At 39.8% G+C, this 17,942-nt stretch overlaps 1 protein-coding gene across 1 annotated transcript in view; it reads right to left on the bottom strand.

Moving 5' to 3' along the window:
* Positions 1-303: 303 nt before the first annotated feature.
* CDK14 (cyclin dependent kinase 14) overlaps positions 304-17,942 on the bottom strand; it is a 687,166-nt gene continuing 669,527 nt past the window's right edge. Inside the window, exon 15 of the mRNA XM_010587282.3 lies at positions 304-3,691. The gene's annotated coding sequence lies outside the window, so the exon portion shown is untranslated. The remainder of the gene's footprint in view (positions 3,692-17,942) is intronic.

Here is a 17,942-nt window from a genome sequence, read left to right as displayed (position 1 = left end):
GAGGGAGCCAGGGGAACTGTGGAGATTCTGCAGCTCACGGATTTGTTTTGCAAGGCCTCTACTCCCTTTCCTAGATTTGGCATAGCAAATGAAGTAAAAGGAAGGGTTTAACAGACTCCTGGCAAATAAAAGAAAGGGGAGAGTCCTGGAACATTCCAGCCAACTCACTCCTCCCTACATCCAAGAGTATTGTGTATTTGGTCTCTCATTTCACCCTTTAAGAATGGTTGTGTCTAAGAGTTTTTTAAAGAGATGTTTCTTTAATGGAGTGTACGGTCTTACTGGGCATCCACCAAAAAGATGTATGGAGATTCTGCTACACTTTATTCCATATCATGTTACAAGAAAACAACAGTGACAGTTGACAAACCATTACATCTTTCATAATACAGACAAATTACAATCAGTAACAAATATGCAACATGTATTATTCCATTCTCCTTACTATGTCTCACTTTGAAGTATAATAGTTTTCTGAATGATGCTAGCACATCTCGTAGGTACCAAACCCCTGTTTCAAAGTACACATCTCAGTGTAACATACAAAAAAAAAAAAAAGAAATAAGAAAAACAAAAAATCCACTTCTGACTAGAGAATGTAGATTTTACATGTGCCTCTAAAATATGCTGTTGTGAGGAGGAGGAATGAGAAAGGGAGATTGTTTAGTTTATTTGAGTCGTGTGTGCGTGTGTGTGCATGTGTGTGGTGTATGAGAAAACTGCAAGGCAGTAACATATACAGTTTCCTCCGTCTACCAGCCAGTAAGGGAGAAGGAAGTTCTGCACAATTATGTTGCACGTTCCTATGTATAGGGGGTAGGCAATATTCTACCCCAGTATGTACAGCCTAAACATCCTCTTATATAACAAAGATTACAAAACCAATAATATTCACAGGTGAGTATCTTATACAGAAGCATAACCTACGGTACTGATTAAACTGGCTGTCATATACACACTGAGGAAAGGATACCAAGAGGACTTTCTTTCTCTGCAAGTCTGGAGGCTCCCCTGGAAACTTTTCTAATCACTCTTGGGAGGTAGAAAGACCTTCTCACCCTTGCATCTGTGGATGGACAGCCACCCCTATCTTACACTCCCTATTTTTTGCTGAGCATTGCAAAAACTTTTTTTTTTTAATGTCCTATGTATCTTGTATTTTTAAGTCAACAAAACTGTTCAAGAAAATGGAAATGAAGTCCCAAATCTCCTTGCAGAGTTCTACGTGTGCAATGATGCTATGCTGATATAATCACCATGCTAAGGTGTTCTTACTGTTCCAGCTGCTTGGATTGAAGCTATTCCTTCATATAAAAATAATCTCACAGAACATTCCAGTGGTTTCTCTGTAGAATAATAAATCTGCTAATGAACACGGTCTGTAATGACTTTTGTGACTGATTTAAACATGAAAACCTCAGAGAGGGGAGGAGGGAAAAGAAGGGAAGAGAGACTATGATTGCAAATGGGAGCAGCAAAGAGAGAGAGAGAGAGAAACCACACTTTGGATTTTTTGTATCAGTGGCGAGGATGGGGAGTGGAAAAACTCCTAAACACAACTTTCTGAAAAGTATTTTTTTTTCCTCCACTGAATAGTATTATATTTCATTTCTGAGAAGATGCCTGTGACAGGGACATATATCTCTGAATGACCCTAAGGTTCTAATTGAAGTCTTTCCACATTCAATCTTTTCAAATTAGAAAGTTTATTTAAATGGCAAGATTTAATTATCAGTTGCTCTTGATTTAAATTTAGTAGAATATGAAAGTTATGCCTCTCCCTCAAATGAACGATTCAAAACAAATCATAGAAAAAGCAGTTTTTGATTGCACGTAAAGTTTTCTGCCCATTTTTACTTAAAAAAAATCCTTATTTAAGTACATTCTAAATCACAATACTCCTAAAGACTTCCCGTGGGTTGGAATGTATGAAAGAAGAATGGGAAGGGTTTCTAGGTAGGAAACAGTAAACATTCTAGCCTGGGGTAACTTTTACTCTCTTGAAAATCAATCAGTTAAGAATTCCTCACTTAGCAGTTACTATAAGCTTGCAATGAATGTGACATCTGCCCAGGAAGAAGTGTGATCCTGACATAGATCTCACACCCACTCCAGGAAGGATTCTCATGTTTAGCAATTCTGGGTCCAAGTTCCCAGGTATATTGGGTTTGACTATAGAAAAGCTTTTCCCTCACCCAACTCTCAGAGAAAGTGCTTGTCCAACTGGCTCATAATTCCTAGTCCTGATCCTAAAAAGTATGACATCTTTGAAGCACTCCTTCCTTCCAACAGGAAAATGTAAAACCATGTGCAGGAAAGTATTTATGGGAATTTGTGTCCTGAGAAACTATGTTTCAGGCTTTAGATGAAGTTCCCTAAGTGCCCCCTTGGCCTCAGTGTTATCTGGGAATCTGCAGTGAGGCAACCCCACTGGGAGCCGGCCTGAATCAGGCGGCTTTACCTCCGGATCAAAGTGCACGCCTGCCCCGTCCACTTTTCCTTCAGTTTTCACATGCTAGCATTCATTCTCTGAGGTCCCTCAACTCCTTAAACAAGGGAAGCTGGACCTTGCTTTTTCCTTTTTCCATCTTTAAAGCAAGACTCCTGCATTGTTCCAAAAGCCTGCATTTGAACAGCTATTCCAGGAGACTGTTTAAGGTAAGGTACCCAGAGACATCTTCCGATCAGCTTGGAACGTCTTAAAAAAAGTAACTGAAAATGCTTTGGTGTGAATGAGCTAACCTGTAACTCTGGATAACTCTGTAGTTGCTTTTTTACACGTTAACCAGCAAACGCTGCTTTCAAGGCTCCGCCAGCAAATACATTCTTTTGGACCCAACGTTCTAAACATTCTGTTCCTCGCTCTTTTCTGCATTTAGAAAATACTCACAAGGTGTAACAGAGCAGATGGAAAAATATGATGTCAACAAGACCCAGAAAACATGTAAAAGGTCACCTCAATCTCCAGAGCTTAAAAACTAAGCAAGCAATTTATCCCTGTCTTTGTACTTAATGACTGAGATTTTTTTTCTTCGCTTCCAGCTGACTCTGAAAACAGTCATGTGGCTTGACAATGCAGATTCTGATATCCTATGTAAATGTGCCGTTGTGTCGTAGAAAAAAAACCCACATATGCAAATGTCCTCAACAGGTACAATAGGTAGGGTCCCACGGCCAGGGACCGAGTTGTCAAGTCAGTCAGAGAATATGGGTTTGCTTTAGCTAAACATTTCCTTCCTAGTGGCTGCAAAATGTACAGTGCTCTCAAAGAAAACACACATTGTTTTATGCCACTATGTGGCTTTCATGTAGAGACATTACTGAAGAAGTGTGAACACCAAATGTGTTGTCTTAATGTATTTAAGACATGGCTGGTGAAAGCATAAAAATCTTTGCAGGGATGCTGTGGAAATCAAACAAAATCAAACACAAAAGACTGAAAAGAATACATGCCATGTATCAGTAAGCAAAGCTTAATCTTCACATAGTTCTTGGAAATCACAAGGTATCCAAATTCGTGCAAGGTTTTAAATAAACTGCAGAGAAAACAGGGTCTTGCCAGCTTCAATTTTCTTGTAAGAGAAATCTACCGCCAGGAGGGGAAGGAAACTGATCCATGATTTCCTTCGTATTATCGGCCACTTCATTAATTTTTTTTTTCTTTTCTTTCCAGAACAATGACAACTTAATCCTGGAGGGAAGAAAAGAGAAAACTGTTACGTTAAAACAAAACTAAACCAACAAAAAAAACCTGAAATCATGCATTTTCCTAAATTACATAAGACATATAAAAATTGGTCAGGCTAAATGGAGGCCATCCATTTTCTCCACAGTGACCCCAAGTTCATATATCTGAGGCAGCAGAGTCTCCTTAACTAAAGCAATCCTTATAAGAGATATAAAAATGTTCTGAGTGTCTTTCCCTTCAAGGAATTTAACTCCATCGATTTAAATGGTCTAACCTTCTCTTGGATTATTTAGAGAGAAATTCAGCAAATCTCCTTCACCAAATCAGTAGTGATATTGGTCTTAATTCAGTGCCTGTAGCATCATATGGACCACTAAAAGGACATAATGCCGTGTTCATTTTTATGAACATGAAATAGAAAAACAGATCCATATGTGCTCTGAAAAAAAAAAAAAATCCAGCTGTATGTAATCCCTCAGTTGCCTATTTCCAGACCTAATTTCAGCAGGAGGAAATTGGGCAGCATGACCCGCACTGGCAGCCTCTTCCCATCACCTTGCACATGACTGGAGTAGATGTCAAACGTTTCCAATGGTGCCTGCTTAAAACGCAGTAACTACTTCCAGGTGAACAGGTTAGGAGGAAGTAGGTTTTTTTTTTTAGGAAGGTTCACTCTGATCCTCTCCACACTTTTTTTTTTTTTTAGCCTTTAAGCATTGGGTCCCTAGGATGGGAAAAGAATGTCTTGCCAGAAGGGTGAAAAGAAATGCTGCCAGGTTCAAGTTGCACAGCCAAGGAATTCCTTGCATCAGCTCCATCATGTCCCAGAATCAACTCATCATCTTGAAAGCTTTAGGCCACTGAGACCTAGTTAGGCTTCTGGTCTCCATCTACAGTGCCACGCTATCATCTCCCTGGACACAGAGGGAACCTGGGATAAAGCCTGACCCCATTAAGCTTTGGCCTTCTGCTCACAGTGTGGTCCAATCTCCTGCTGCTCACGTAGGCTGCAGCACTGAGGGCGTCACTCCTGCACAGCAGCCACCTGGCAATACCTCGACCAAAAGAGCAAAAGGTTCCAATCTTACAGTTAAACATCAGTTAAACAGCATTCTTCTGCCCTCTACTCATTTCCCCACTTAACTATGGAGATTTTTTAGAATGTTAACCGGCTGTTCCTGAGAGTTCTCTATCTTCAATGACTAAACCGAAAGTAAATAAAAGCCCTTAAGTCTCTGGGAAAGGTCTGGGGATAAGGGGACCATACAAAGCCCTTTGCTGCCACTGAGTCCCAAGTTCTCAGGTGTTGCCTTAAATATCTGCTGCTCCTGGGCCAGTCTCCGTGTGGCTCACTTGGCCATACTTCACGCCTACCAGGTTACCCAGATATGCCTTTATCAAACCTTCAAGAAGTCACCGTGCTGGCAAAATTAATATACAGGAACAAACCCCATAGACCCCATCCACCCTTGCTCTTCCAGAGAAATCAAGAAAAGCCACCTGTTGTTATACCTGAGCTCTTGTTCAAGCGCACATTCTGATTTGGGAACTGACATCTTTCCCCAGGCCCCTGATGCCAAGGAGACACTTGTTCCCACAGTGTTGCAAGCACACCTGCCCACAGGCATCTCCATACATTCCCTGATCCCACTACCAACCTCAACATTTTAATTAAAGGGATGACAAACATGCCATATCTCTTCCATATGCCTTAAACAGCAGCTGAGATTCCAGCTCCTCCAGGAACCTGTGCACCCTGGCCAAAGGGTTGCTGTGGCCGATACCTGCCAGCCTGGGTATGGAGCTCCTATGATTAAACCTGGAAGATGCAGTCATATACGCTCTTGGTTAAACTCGGTTTTGCTGACTGCTGTACCCCCAGAGCATAGCCCAGGCCTGGCTCAGGTACTCAGTAAATTGTTGTTGAATGAATGGGAAGGGGAAAGGTAGAATGTGAAAACCTGGGAGTGGAACATGTTTCCAGATGTAGAGGTTCCCTGGAGGCACATCTGCCGAGGGCCAGCTCAACACCTGTGCTCTGTCTATTCCTGCAATTGCCAGCACAGGGCAGGCCAACCACAAATACGCCATTGGCTAAGGATGCTGAGTATGATGAACACTTTCCTGGAGGCCAAACATGTTTCATTTTGTTTGTTAGTTTTTACTACATGACATTCCACTTGAAAGGAAGGATTTGATATCCAGTAAAAAAAAAAAAAAAGTTTTTTTTTTTTTTTATATGTGTTTTTATGTAACAAATAATTTTGTTGTTAAAATAGCCCATGGCCTGTTACTGTTCCATTGGGTTGATTTAATTAAGACTTTTATTTAGCCACTGATGGTGTGCATCCTGGCCTTTCTCCTGATTCTCTGATTGTAATCTCTAGGAGCACCTCACATACATACTCTAGGATATAAGCAGAATTGGATAATAAAGGATAGATAATGATACTGGGATAATAAATGGTGAACACAGTGATTATGGTAAGTCCCTTACTTGGGTTTGGGCTCAGACATTTAACAGAAGGAGCCAATAATAAGAAAAAGGCGGTGTCAATGAGAGCTAAGACTTTTTCCAATCTCTCTGAGATGACTCCAAATAGCCTAAATTGTGCCACCCACCCTGCTTGGTATGGTTCACCAGCAGCACGGGGTGTCCTTTCTCCTCCTTCGGGCAGCATTGGCATCAGCTTCAGCTCTCACGGAGTGCATATAAGCCATTTAAAATTTAAAATCAACATGTAATACATCTGACGGAGATCTAGGTGGAAGGAGAGGGTATGCCACATTCAAGGGGTGTGAAATGTAATATCCATGTAAATCTTCCCCTTGTATTCAATTAATAGTTAAAATACACTGCATACACAATACAAATGAACAGCGAGTATGAATTATAAGCTCAGCTATGTGCACATCCACTCATAGGTATACAAATCATAAGATTAATGGATGCCATTTTTATCTTGCTTTCTGCTTTTACAATGTTCTTTCTCTAGAAATGAATGTTTTAAACCAGAAATTGGATTTTATTGATAAAATCCTTATTAAGAAATATCTACATAGAGCTTCTCAGCTATAAATATTAATTAATTGGATTGCTGGTACCCATAATGCAACTTTGTTCTGACCCATGTGCCCTATGAACTAGATATTTTTTGGATTCAATTTTCTTAAAACCAACTGTCAGCATCATGTGATGGAGGAGATGAAAAATGAAAATGAGCAGTCCCGCTGTGCAGGTGGGTGACCTGTGGGAGAGAGTCTGCCTGGTAGGATTTTTACAGGAACCATCAGACACAGACCAATTGATTAGATCATCTCATACCCGCCACCAACTAGGCTCAAGAGACTAATTAGAGAGAGTACTGCCTGCGCAGGCACCCCATTGACACCTAATTTGCTCAGCCAAAGCCTTTGGGGAAAATGTATTATCTCTGCAGCTGCACTTCATGCATTTCTGATTCGAGGCATAAGCAAGGAGTGCTTCATCACTCTTTTGAGCAAACTGAATGTAGAAGCCCTTATGTGCTAAACGCAAGCAAACAGACCCAAATTAAAAACGGGCTAGGCTCTTTCCAACTCCCTGTGTGCTCCCATTAAATCTGTGTGTACACACACACACCCACATACCCACACACTCACCCCTACACACACATACACAGTTTACATGCTGGAGGGACAACAACTCCCAGGACCCCACTTGGGTGCTTCAATGTGATCAGATAGTCTGTCTTGCTCTGGCCTACTTACCCACTCTAAGGTTTTGAGGTTTTGTTTGTTTTATTCTTTATTTTTTCTGCTATACTACCCCTCCTCAAATTATTATTTTTTTTACAAAAGAGTTATTTTTACAGGGAGACTATGACTCATTTTTTTCCCTTTCTAAGCCTCGCTGGAGAGAAGTTAATTCTGTTGGTTCCAAATTAAAACAACTCTAGGTTTTCCTTTCATTGTGTAAACGGTGAACAGGATATTCACTAGGATGGACAAGAGGCTGTAGGGTAATCCACTCGTTTCTGTTTGAGAGACATCTTTGTAAAGATGCCTAACAAAGAGGGAAGAAATATTAAAATTGGGACAGATAGAAAGCTACCTCACCACAGCAAAGACAGCATAGGATTATAAAAAAGTTTTCTTCGATAAAAACAATTTCTATCATTTGACCAAGATTAGCTTTATCTGTTTCTAACACAGAATAAAGCAAATTCTCAACCTCCTCCTGTTATAAGGAGGCATTTAAAGACAGGTACCTAATTACTTACATGCTTTTAAAAAAAGGGGGGTGGGGGAAGGACAATATGGAAGAATTGGGGTATCTTTTTGTCAAATCTAGTGGCTACAGGGCATGGATTTCCATAATGCTGGAATTAAAAAAAAAAAAAAAAGAACTTGCTCACGGCGGTGTTCTCGAGTGGATTTGCTGATTTTATGCCTTTCCCTGCACATGTTGGATGAATTATTTTATCCACATGTTCTGGGGTATTACAATTCTGCTTTGTAATTTTTCACATTTACCTCGTCCTTATGAATTTAATGAAGGCTCTTTTATCATTTTAGCTGTCTACTTTCTAAGCCAGCATTCGAACATGGCCTAAACTGGGCATCCAGACAGAAGGTCCTGTACATCTGAGTGAATGGCTCTCTGAAGGTATACAGAGTGGCTGCAGGGCAGATGCTGAGAACAGCTAGAAAATCAGGGCCTTTACTGAAATGTATCACGGATAACCATTTAAAGGGTTTATTCTCCTTTTCTAGAAAACAAAGTCCAGAAAACTTTCCCTTCCCAAATACCATATTTATAATATTTTGTGTGAAAAATGTCCAGGAAAAAAAAAACCTATAAGCTGTGTCACTTTTTGATTATGATTTTCCTAAAATACTAACAAAAACAAACCTTTTGTACCACATTCACTCTCAAGCAGCGTGATACTGTAGGGAATCAATTAAGTCCACAAGTAAGACTGCTAAATCCCAAAAAAAAAGCACCTAGGAAAATAGACGTTCCTCTGAAGTACACATACCATACATGTATGCCTGTGTTTGTGTGTGTATAGACACATATACTCACATTTTATACTGTAGATTGATATTCAAAATGGTAAGTTTTAAACTTTATATTGTATTCAAAAATTCTGGAGACAGCTTAATTTTCTCACTTTTTTGAGGGTGTTTAGTGATGTTATGATTTGGCTAGAAATATGAGTTTTCTTTTAGCACCTCTGAAATCAGTGTTTCCCAGGTATTCTGACACTGCACTGAGGCTCCTTGGGTGGGTGGGGTGGGGGGGGCACATAGGGAGAAATGGAACGAAACAGAAGTAGAAAATTAGTTAAACCTACTTCTGTAACTTATTTCTGATTTATGATAATCATGCTTCTTCCTCCCAGAAGGAAACACATCTTTGAGGCCAGCAAGGGAATAGTAATTAAAATGAATGCGGAGATAGACATGCTTTGTTTTAAGCTTAACAGAAGGTTCACCATTCAACATAGTCCAAATCCTTTAAGTTGAAAGCTGTTTGGTAACACCCATATGGATGCACAATGCACTAATTGCAGCAACTTTCACATTTTAAGCTTCATGCCAAAGTGGTTATTTTAATTAAAAATTTTTAGGCAAAGCTATGTCTAATATTTCAAAACAATGCATTTCTCATAAGAGGGGACCGACTTAACATATCATTGTAATAATCATCATTATCAACAAACACTTACTGAAATCCTCATTAAAGACCAGGCATTATATAATGTGTAATTAGCCATGATTGAAAGAATGCTCTATTTTAATGGCTTGACTGTTTAGTAAATCAGATTTATGTAAATGCAAAACATTGGTTATATTTAGACACATGTAGACTAAAGAATGGCAATTCTGAGAGTATTTCCTGTCACGGCGAAAGCCACAAAAAGTGCACGGAAGATACTGATCTGGCTTTCTCTCAGTACCACCAAGACATAGTCTTGTTTTTTTAAATATATAATTTAAGAAATTTATATATATATGTATATATAAACCCATTGCAACTGAGTCGATTCTGACTCATAGCGACCCTACAGGACAGAGTAGACCTGCCCCACAGGGTTTCTAAGGAGTGGCTGGTGGATTTGAACTGTTGACGTTTTGGTTAGCAGCCTGAGCTCTTAACCATAGTCATCAGGGCTCATATATATATATATATATATATATATATATATATATATATATATATATATATATATATATATATGAGCTGCCATCAAATCAATTCCAACTCATAGCAAGCCTATAGGATAGAGTAGAACTACCCCATAGCGTTTCCAAGGAGCAGCTGGTGGATTCAAACTCCCAACCTTTAGGTTAGCAGCTGAACTTTTTACCACTGCACCACGAGGCCTCCTGCACACACATGCGTGCACGCGCACATGCGCGTGCGCACACACACACACTGTGAGGTTGGAAAAAACTCACTAAAATGGTTTTACTGACAATGTTAAGAATAAAAGGTGGCTCATTTTTTTCAAGGTTTTCATATTATTCGAAGGTTTATTTGCTCAGCATACCTTTACAACTGACTGGCTCCCAAGTAGGCATAAGTTAATTAAATAGAATTCTGACCCTTTAACTCTCCTTATACGTTAGTCTTACTAAACCATATTTAAACAAACCAAATACAAAGAGATATAACCCGGTGTTGTGTGCATTTTTTTACAGCTTAAGAAACACACACACAAATCTCATGAACCCACTTCTGAGTATTTAGCAGTCAAACATAAGGGCTCATGTCAAAGAAACATTAAAAGATCTGAGAGGAGATGTGGCTCCACTTTGGATAGACTTTTTCAAATTAAAATTTGTCGAGTATTATTGTCCCAAGTGTTAAAGCACAAGTTTCTGTGCTTAGAATATATGTGATTACCTACAATTCTGAACGTGTTTTGTGAATGTTTTTAAGTTTAAGTTTACGCAAAGCTAAAACGTGTCCATGTGGAAGACGTACACAGAGTCACTGTACCAAAAAGAATTGGTTGACATTCAACCATTTCAGGAGGTAGCATATGATCAAAAACCAATGATATTGAAGGAAGAACTCCAGTTCTGTCTTGGAATTGTCTATTGTGCAATTTCTTCTTGGTTTTTTATACATTTTGCCCTTTCATCCAAAGTTCAGCAGCCTCAACCCTTCCATCAAGCTTCTACCTGTAAATTGTGCCAGTCTTTTTATTTTTAGTACTTTTTTGAGTGCTATGGTTACCAAATTAAATACATTTTGAGTGGGTCTGAACTTTACCTTTCCCATAAGCCCTGCAGTTTTTACTGTGTGATCTTGCTGAACGCAGGTAGGAGCACAGATACAATGTTATATAGAAATGTGTATTCTTGTGAACAGTTGCTGATACTGTCACAAGAGGACACATTGTGGGCACTACTACAGCACATTGTTTTCACAAGGAAATGTCTGTAGATAGTGAGGCGGGTCCAACAAGGCCCTGCTGAGGATGCAAGACGGCCAGCTCAGGTCCCCACCCGCTCACTGCATTATAGCTGCTTCACAACATGAACATGAACAGCACCTCAGCAAAATGACAAATTGCTGAAGGTTGATCCATGAAAGTTAATGCTCTACCTACATGTGAAGTCGTCTGATATGCATTCATCACAAAATTATAATTGGTTATTTTATAGTGTGTTGATACTGGTTATCTCACCACAACAAGTTGTCTGTAACGCTCAAGATAAGTTCTGAAAGACATAATTACTGAACATGTGTCTCATTTCGAGGAATAAATACTGGTATTTCATGCTCATGTAGCATTTTCCCCTATTCAAAATACATTCCCATTTATTCTCCTAATTAATGAAAGTGCTTGAAAAAGAGGACCATGACTGTAAGGCGAGAGAAGATTTTATAAACCGTAATTTTTAAAAATAATTCTTGTCCTTTTAGTCATCTATTAAATGTCCTCTGGAATACCAGCAGTAGGAGGTATGTGGTGAGTTTAAACACCCATTCACTATAGGAACCACAACCTTTACAGGAACTAGAGATACCAACTGTCTTGGTTTGCCCATACTGAGGACATCCCTAGGATAAGGGACTTCCTGTTTAAAACCAGGGCAAACCAGGATGAGTTGGTCACTAGCAGGAATAACAGGATTAATGCGTAATGATATCCAAGTCTATCATAAAAACGGGGCCAGCAAGCTTGGCAGTTTGTTACATGAACTAAAGTGAAAAATATGCTGATGCTCCAATCTCAAAATGTGAGTCACAAAAGAATTACAAATATTAAACCCCAAGTAAGGCAAAGGGTTTGTTGAAGATGGGAACTAGGCCAGCAGCCTTCTCTCTTCTCAATCTCCCAGACTGTACAGGGACTTTCCACTTTTCTCCTTGGAAGAGACACAATCTTGACTCTGTGTTTTAGGCTTTCTTAAAAGGCTTTTTAAATTGAAATCATGGTAGATCACATCCTGCTCTAATGGGGTGGTTGTTCCTCACCTCAATTCTCAGCTGCATTTTCAATTAATTCTTCCGTTTAAATTTATACAAGCCTGTGTGGAGTGGCTTGGAGGAGATGGTTAAGGCCACTGTTCTCCAATGGCAGGAAGTGCAAAGGGTGCAGTGGACCACTGCCAGAAATGACCTCTGTTCCAGGCAGTGCGGGAGGACCCCAGCTATCAATTGGCCCACATAATTCAATTCAGGAAATATTTACTGAGCACCTATTTAAGCAAAGTGTGATGTTTAGGATTGAAGAGGAAAGTAATATAAAGACTACTAAAGCAAGTCCCACTGGTATTCTAGAACTGGCTTGAACTTGCTCAAGAGAGCTGAATGTTAAATTTTCAGGAATTTTGCAAGCTGGTTGTTAAATGCAGTCACCCTTGAAATCGGCCATAGTGGGAGTTTTTATTCCACAGGACGCAGGCAAGCATGATCAATCAGAGCTCCTCTATTTTCTTTCTAGATGGCTGGCTGTTAGCCATTTGCCAACACATTGCTGCTGTCCCTAAGGTGCTCAAGGATTTGGAGGCAGAGATGGCTGGGACAACAACTTTCTATAAGTCAAAATGAAAAATATAAGTGCTATACAAGAGGCACCAATACAGCGGGGGAAGAAGTGGGCCTTGAAAGATAAGTAAATGTTAAATATGTAGAAAAGAGGGATGAGAGCATTCTCTACACAGCAAGGGCTCTGGGAAAGGGCTCCCAGTGCTGGGCAGCAGTGAGTGGTTTGTGGGGCAGGCACTATGTGCATGTCAGTATACAGATGAAGGAGAACCTGAAAGGGTAGGTGAAGGCAGTGAAGTGGAGGGCCTGAAATGACCTCCTCAGGAGTTTGGGCTTTATTGTATGCACTAAAGAGTGTTGGAAGCTTTTGAGCAGGGAAGTTCCATGTTCCAGTCCAAAGGTGCCAGTGTTCTTTCATGGAGATGTGTTCTCTAGCTGCTTCTGTGACGTCTGTGGATAAACTGGTGTCTCCTTCAAGATGTCATCAAATCAGGCGATGCAGCTGGCTCTTCAAATAACTACTGTGACTGCATATACTGTAGCAGATTTTGTACAATTTAATGTGAAAACATCTTCTCCTGCCTGTGTGGAATACTCAGAATGTTCTGGACTAACGATGACACAGAAACTAAGCTTCTTTCTAAGGACTGAATTTTTCAAAACTTAGCCCACGGGGGCAATTTGGACATTTCCAGGCACCAGAAATATGCCTTAGGCATTTGATGAATAGTTTGTTCACTTGTCTTTCTTATATTTGCCCATGCATTTAAAAGGAAAAAAAGAAAAAGAAAATGCATTTGTAACTCCTAACTTTACTATTCCACTGTCCTTCATAACTCAAACATGATTTACTGCTTTTGATTAACACACAACCTCAGACAGGCTTCCTAATTGCAGCATTTGAAGTTCTAAAATACTATCAAGTCTTTTAAATAGCAGCTGCCATAAATCAGACAACATTGTCACTACACCTCTGTCTTTATTCACTGTGGTTGCATGTCTTGGACCAGCAGTTTCAGCTCATTAAAAATGTGAAGCCTGTAATGTCTGATGAATAAGACATTCACATCAACACAGTAGGTTTCCTCCTGGTATAAAACAATTAAAGTGCCAACAGCTCAGTGGTGTAGTGGCAGAGCAAAAACAGTGGTTGCAGGTCTGAGGTCAATCTCTTACTCCATTGCCAGCAGAGCTAGAGAATGCCGTGAGAGTAGCCAGCACGCACCAGGCTCATGGGATTAAGGGCTGCTTCATGCTTTGTTAGTGTCCACTTGTGGCAGACTGAAACAAAAGTGCCAATGAAGTTCACTGAATCGAGCTCTTACTGTGAGAGTCCATGCAACACCCTCTTGCCTTGCCCCAAATCAGAATCCCACACACAGTGTGGTAGGTCAGGAATGCAGCGTCTTCTCTTCCACACCTGTGTGGCGGGGGTGGGGGGGTGGGGGGGTGGGGGTTGGGGAGCACATCCGAGAAAGATCTTATTTCCTCTTCATATGGATGCTAAAGAACAAAGTCATGTCTGTCTGGGTTATGCTGTTTGTTTTCCAGTCTGCTGGTGTTAAAACTGCACCCTAAGCACCTATCACATCTCATAATGCTCCATTAAGTCCTTTTAAAAAATTCTGACTTTGAAGGCTGTTGTCATTTTGAAGGGGGGAAAAAAAATGTAGTGACTTAGTCATTTTATGTTATCACAGAGGAAAAAAATCACAGGTCCATGTCAACATAATAATTAAATAGAATGTTTATTGTGCCAACTATACCAATGTGGGGGAAAAAATCACACTTCTATAAGCTGTTTTGGTTTTGTTTCTTTTGCAATTTCTAGATTCAGTTGCTCTGCATGACATGTTATACATAATGAGCAAGGGTCTGAGATGCTAAAGTGGAAAAGCTCTATTGTTTTTTTTAATTAATAACCTCCTAAGTTTTAGTGCCAGAGTTTATGGAGTTCTTATATCAAATATTGAGTATTTTGGTCCATAGAGGGTCAGTGAAAAAGAGGAAGACCCTCAATGAGATGGACTAACATACTGGCTACAACAATGGGCTCAAACATAACAATTGTGAGGATGGTGCAGGACCAGGCAGTGTTTTGTTCTGTTGTACACAGCATTGCTATGAGTCGGAACCAACTTGATGGCACCTGACAACAACAGGATATAAAACCACTCATGCTTGGATTGACACAATAAAGCTAAATCTTGTCTCTATCAGTACTTCCTTATTAATACAAATTCTAACAGACAGATTTTTAAGGACTGATGTACATCTAGTAAAATGGGAAAGAGAACGCAGCAACTCTTGTCTTTAGCTCTCTGGGATGTGGTTTGGATTGTCATGAAACTAAAAAGGTGGGTGATCAGATAAGAGAGACATATCTGAATCAGGCAGGATAGAGGGGAATTACTAAAATGAATGGTGTGAAATCAAGCACAGAAATATCTAGAGACACTTAGAAAACAACTGATGGCAAGAACAATTTTATGTTTGAACAGTGTTCAAACAAAACTGCAAACACTACTGAATTAGGAAAAGATACACAATGACAGCCACTGCTTAGAGGGCTACTTTGCTAAGCACTTCACATATATCATAGTAATTCCCTCTTGATCAAAAATTCTTTGCACTTGAAATTCTAAAATATGTCGATTGTCTTAGTCATCTAGTGCTGCTATAACAGAATATCACAAGAGGATGGCTTTAACAAAGAGAAATTTATTTCCTCACAGTAAAGCAGGCTAGAAGTCCAAATTCAGAGTGCCGGCTCTAAGGGAGTCTTTCTCTGCTGGTTCTGGAGGAAGGTCCTTGTCATCAATCTTCCCTTGATCTAGGAGCTTCTCCAGACACGAACCTCAGGTCCAAAGGAAGGGCTCTACTCCTGCTGCTGCTTTATTGGTAGTATGAGGTCCCCATGTCTCTCTGCTCGTTTCTCTCTTTTGTATCTCAAAAGAGATTGGCTTAAGACACTATTTAATCTTGTAGATCTCATCAATATAACTGACACTTATCCATCTCATTAACATCATAGTGATAGGATTTATAACACATAGGGAAATCACATCAGATGGCAAAATGGTAGATAATCATACAATACTTGGAATCATGACATGATCAAAGTGACAGATATTTTTGGGGGATACAATTCAATCCATGACATAGATTTACCTCTTTGTACTCAAAGATTGCCTCCAAATTGAAATACTGAATATATTAAATTCTGAAACCAACTTCCATTCACTTCCTTCCACCCTTGTCCTGTCTGCTAAGCCACAAAACAGCTGTATGTACTCTAGATGTTACGATCACACGTTTTTCCAACATTTTATTGATATTTTCAAACACAAAGAAAAATCAAAGAATTGTACAATAAACACGCATATATTCACTGTGTAGATTCTACAGTTTACACTTTGAGATATTTGCTTGGTAACATATCTATCCATCCACTAGTCAATCCTATTATTTTAACACATTTCAAAGTAAGTTGCATGTATCTGTACACTTAACCCTTAACCATGCATACCACTAACTGGAGTCCAACAGATATTTATGTCTATGCACCATGTTTCCTTGAAGAGAGGTAAAGCCTGAAACATTCTAGCTGATGAAGGAGACTGCCACCAGGAGAAGCATGTAGGCTGTGGAGCCCTCTTTAGATGATCCGGAGATTGTGAGGAGCTGAGCAGAAGACTCCTCTTCCTGAACACAATTCTTCACCCCCTCTCCCTTCTTATCTATGGAAGTCATTATCAGCATACCAACATTAATGCAGAATTATAGATAAATGGAAATTAATTCCCTAGTAATCATTTTTACTAATTGTTGTTGTTGTTAGGTGCCATAGAGTTGGTTTTGACTTGCAGCGACCCTATGTACAACAGAACAAAACATTGCCTGGTCCTGTGCCATCCTTAAAATCATTATGTTTGAGCCCATGGTTTCAGGCACTGTGTCAATCCATCTTGCTGAGGGTCTTCCTCTTTTTTGCTGGCCCTCTATTTTACCAAGCATTATGTCCTTCTCCATGGACTGATCCCTCCTGATAACATGTCTAAAGTATGTGAGACTAGCCTCGTTATCCTTGCTTCCAAGGAGAATTCTGGTCTTATTTCTTCCAACACAGGTTTGTTTGTTCTTTTTGGAGTCCACAGTATATTCAATATTCTGCCAACACCACAATTCAAAGGCGTCAGTTTTTCTTCGGTCTTCCTTATTCATGGTCCAGCTTTCGCATGCGTATGAAGCAATTAAAAACACCACGTCTTGGGTCAGGCGTCTTGGGTTAGTTTTCTAACTCTAATTTACTAATTATAATACAGTAAATATCATTAATAATCATTTCACTTGGTATGCTGTCATATTCTTTGTGAAAATAAAAATCATTATACAGGCTTCTCATAGCTTTGTGCTTGACCTTCAACTTTTCAAACACAACATCAACCAAGAAATTCCAATTGATCTTAATATGGCCACCTGTGTTTTGTCTCTCAGGAGGAGCTGTGAACAAATAATCTAAGCAGTTGGGAAGGATCTACTGTGCCACTGATCCTCACAGCAATCTTTCCAGGCAGGTGTTTTTATTCCCAGCTTATACCTGAGAAAACTCATGCTCAGAAATACATGTAGGAAAAGCACTTCCCATTCCTACTCTCTGGACAAAGCTTTGTTTTTCTTCTCAATAATTGTGTCTCTGTTTATCATCTGAAGATCAGTTCATGGTCTTCTAGCTGTTCTTCACAAACCGATTTGTCATCATTGTTCTTACCTTGGTTCTGCCATTTCAGAACTGTGGCGTACTTGGACTTGGCCTGGAAGCTTGGCGTTGTGATGATTCTTGCTCACTTTTATCTCCCTGATTAAAACTTATTTACACTTGTATGCTGTTCATCCTGGGCACATGAATTACTGCCAGGCCACCACCGTGTCCTGTCAGTTTGTTGTACTGTGGTGGCTTGCATGTTGCTATGACGTTGGAAGCTATGGCACCAGTATTTCAAATACTAGCAGGGTCACCCAGGGTGGACAGGTTTCAGTGGAGTTTCCAGAGTGAGAAAGACCAGGGAGAAAGGCCTGGCAATCTACTTCTGAAAATTAGCCAATGAAAAACTCAGGGATCACAAGAGAACACTGTCTGACTTGCTTATTTTAGCTATGTCACCAGGAGGAATCAATTGCCAAAGGAGATGTTTTAGTTATCTAGTGCTGCCATAACAGATATAACACAAGTGTGTGGCTTTAACAAATGGAAATTTATTC

The sequence above is a fragment of the Loxodonta africana genome, chromosome 8 (assembly GCF_030014295.1).
Source record: "Loxodonta africana isolate mLoxAfr1 chromosome 8, mLoxAfr1.hap2, whole genome shotgun sequence".
Lineage (NCBI taxonomy): Eukaryota > Metazoa > Chordata > Mammalia > Proboscidea > Elephantidae > Loxodonta > Loxodonta africana.
Note: the sequence above shows the minus strand (reverse complement) of the source record. Positions and strands in the feature narration are given on the sequence as shown.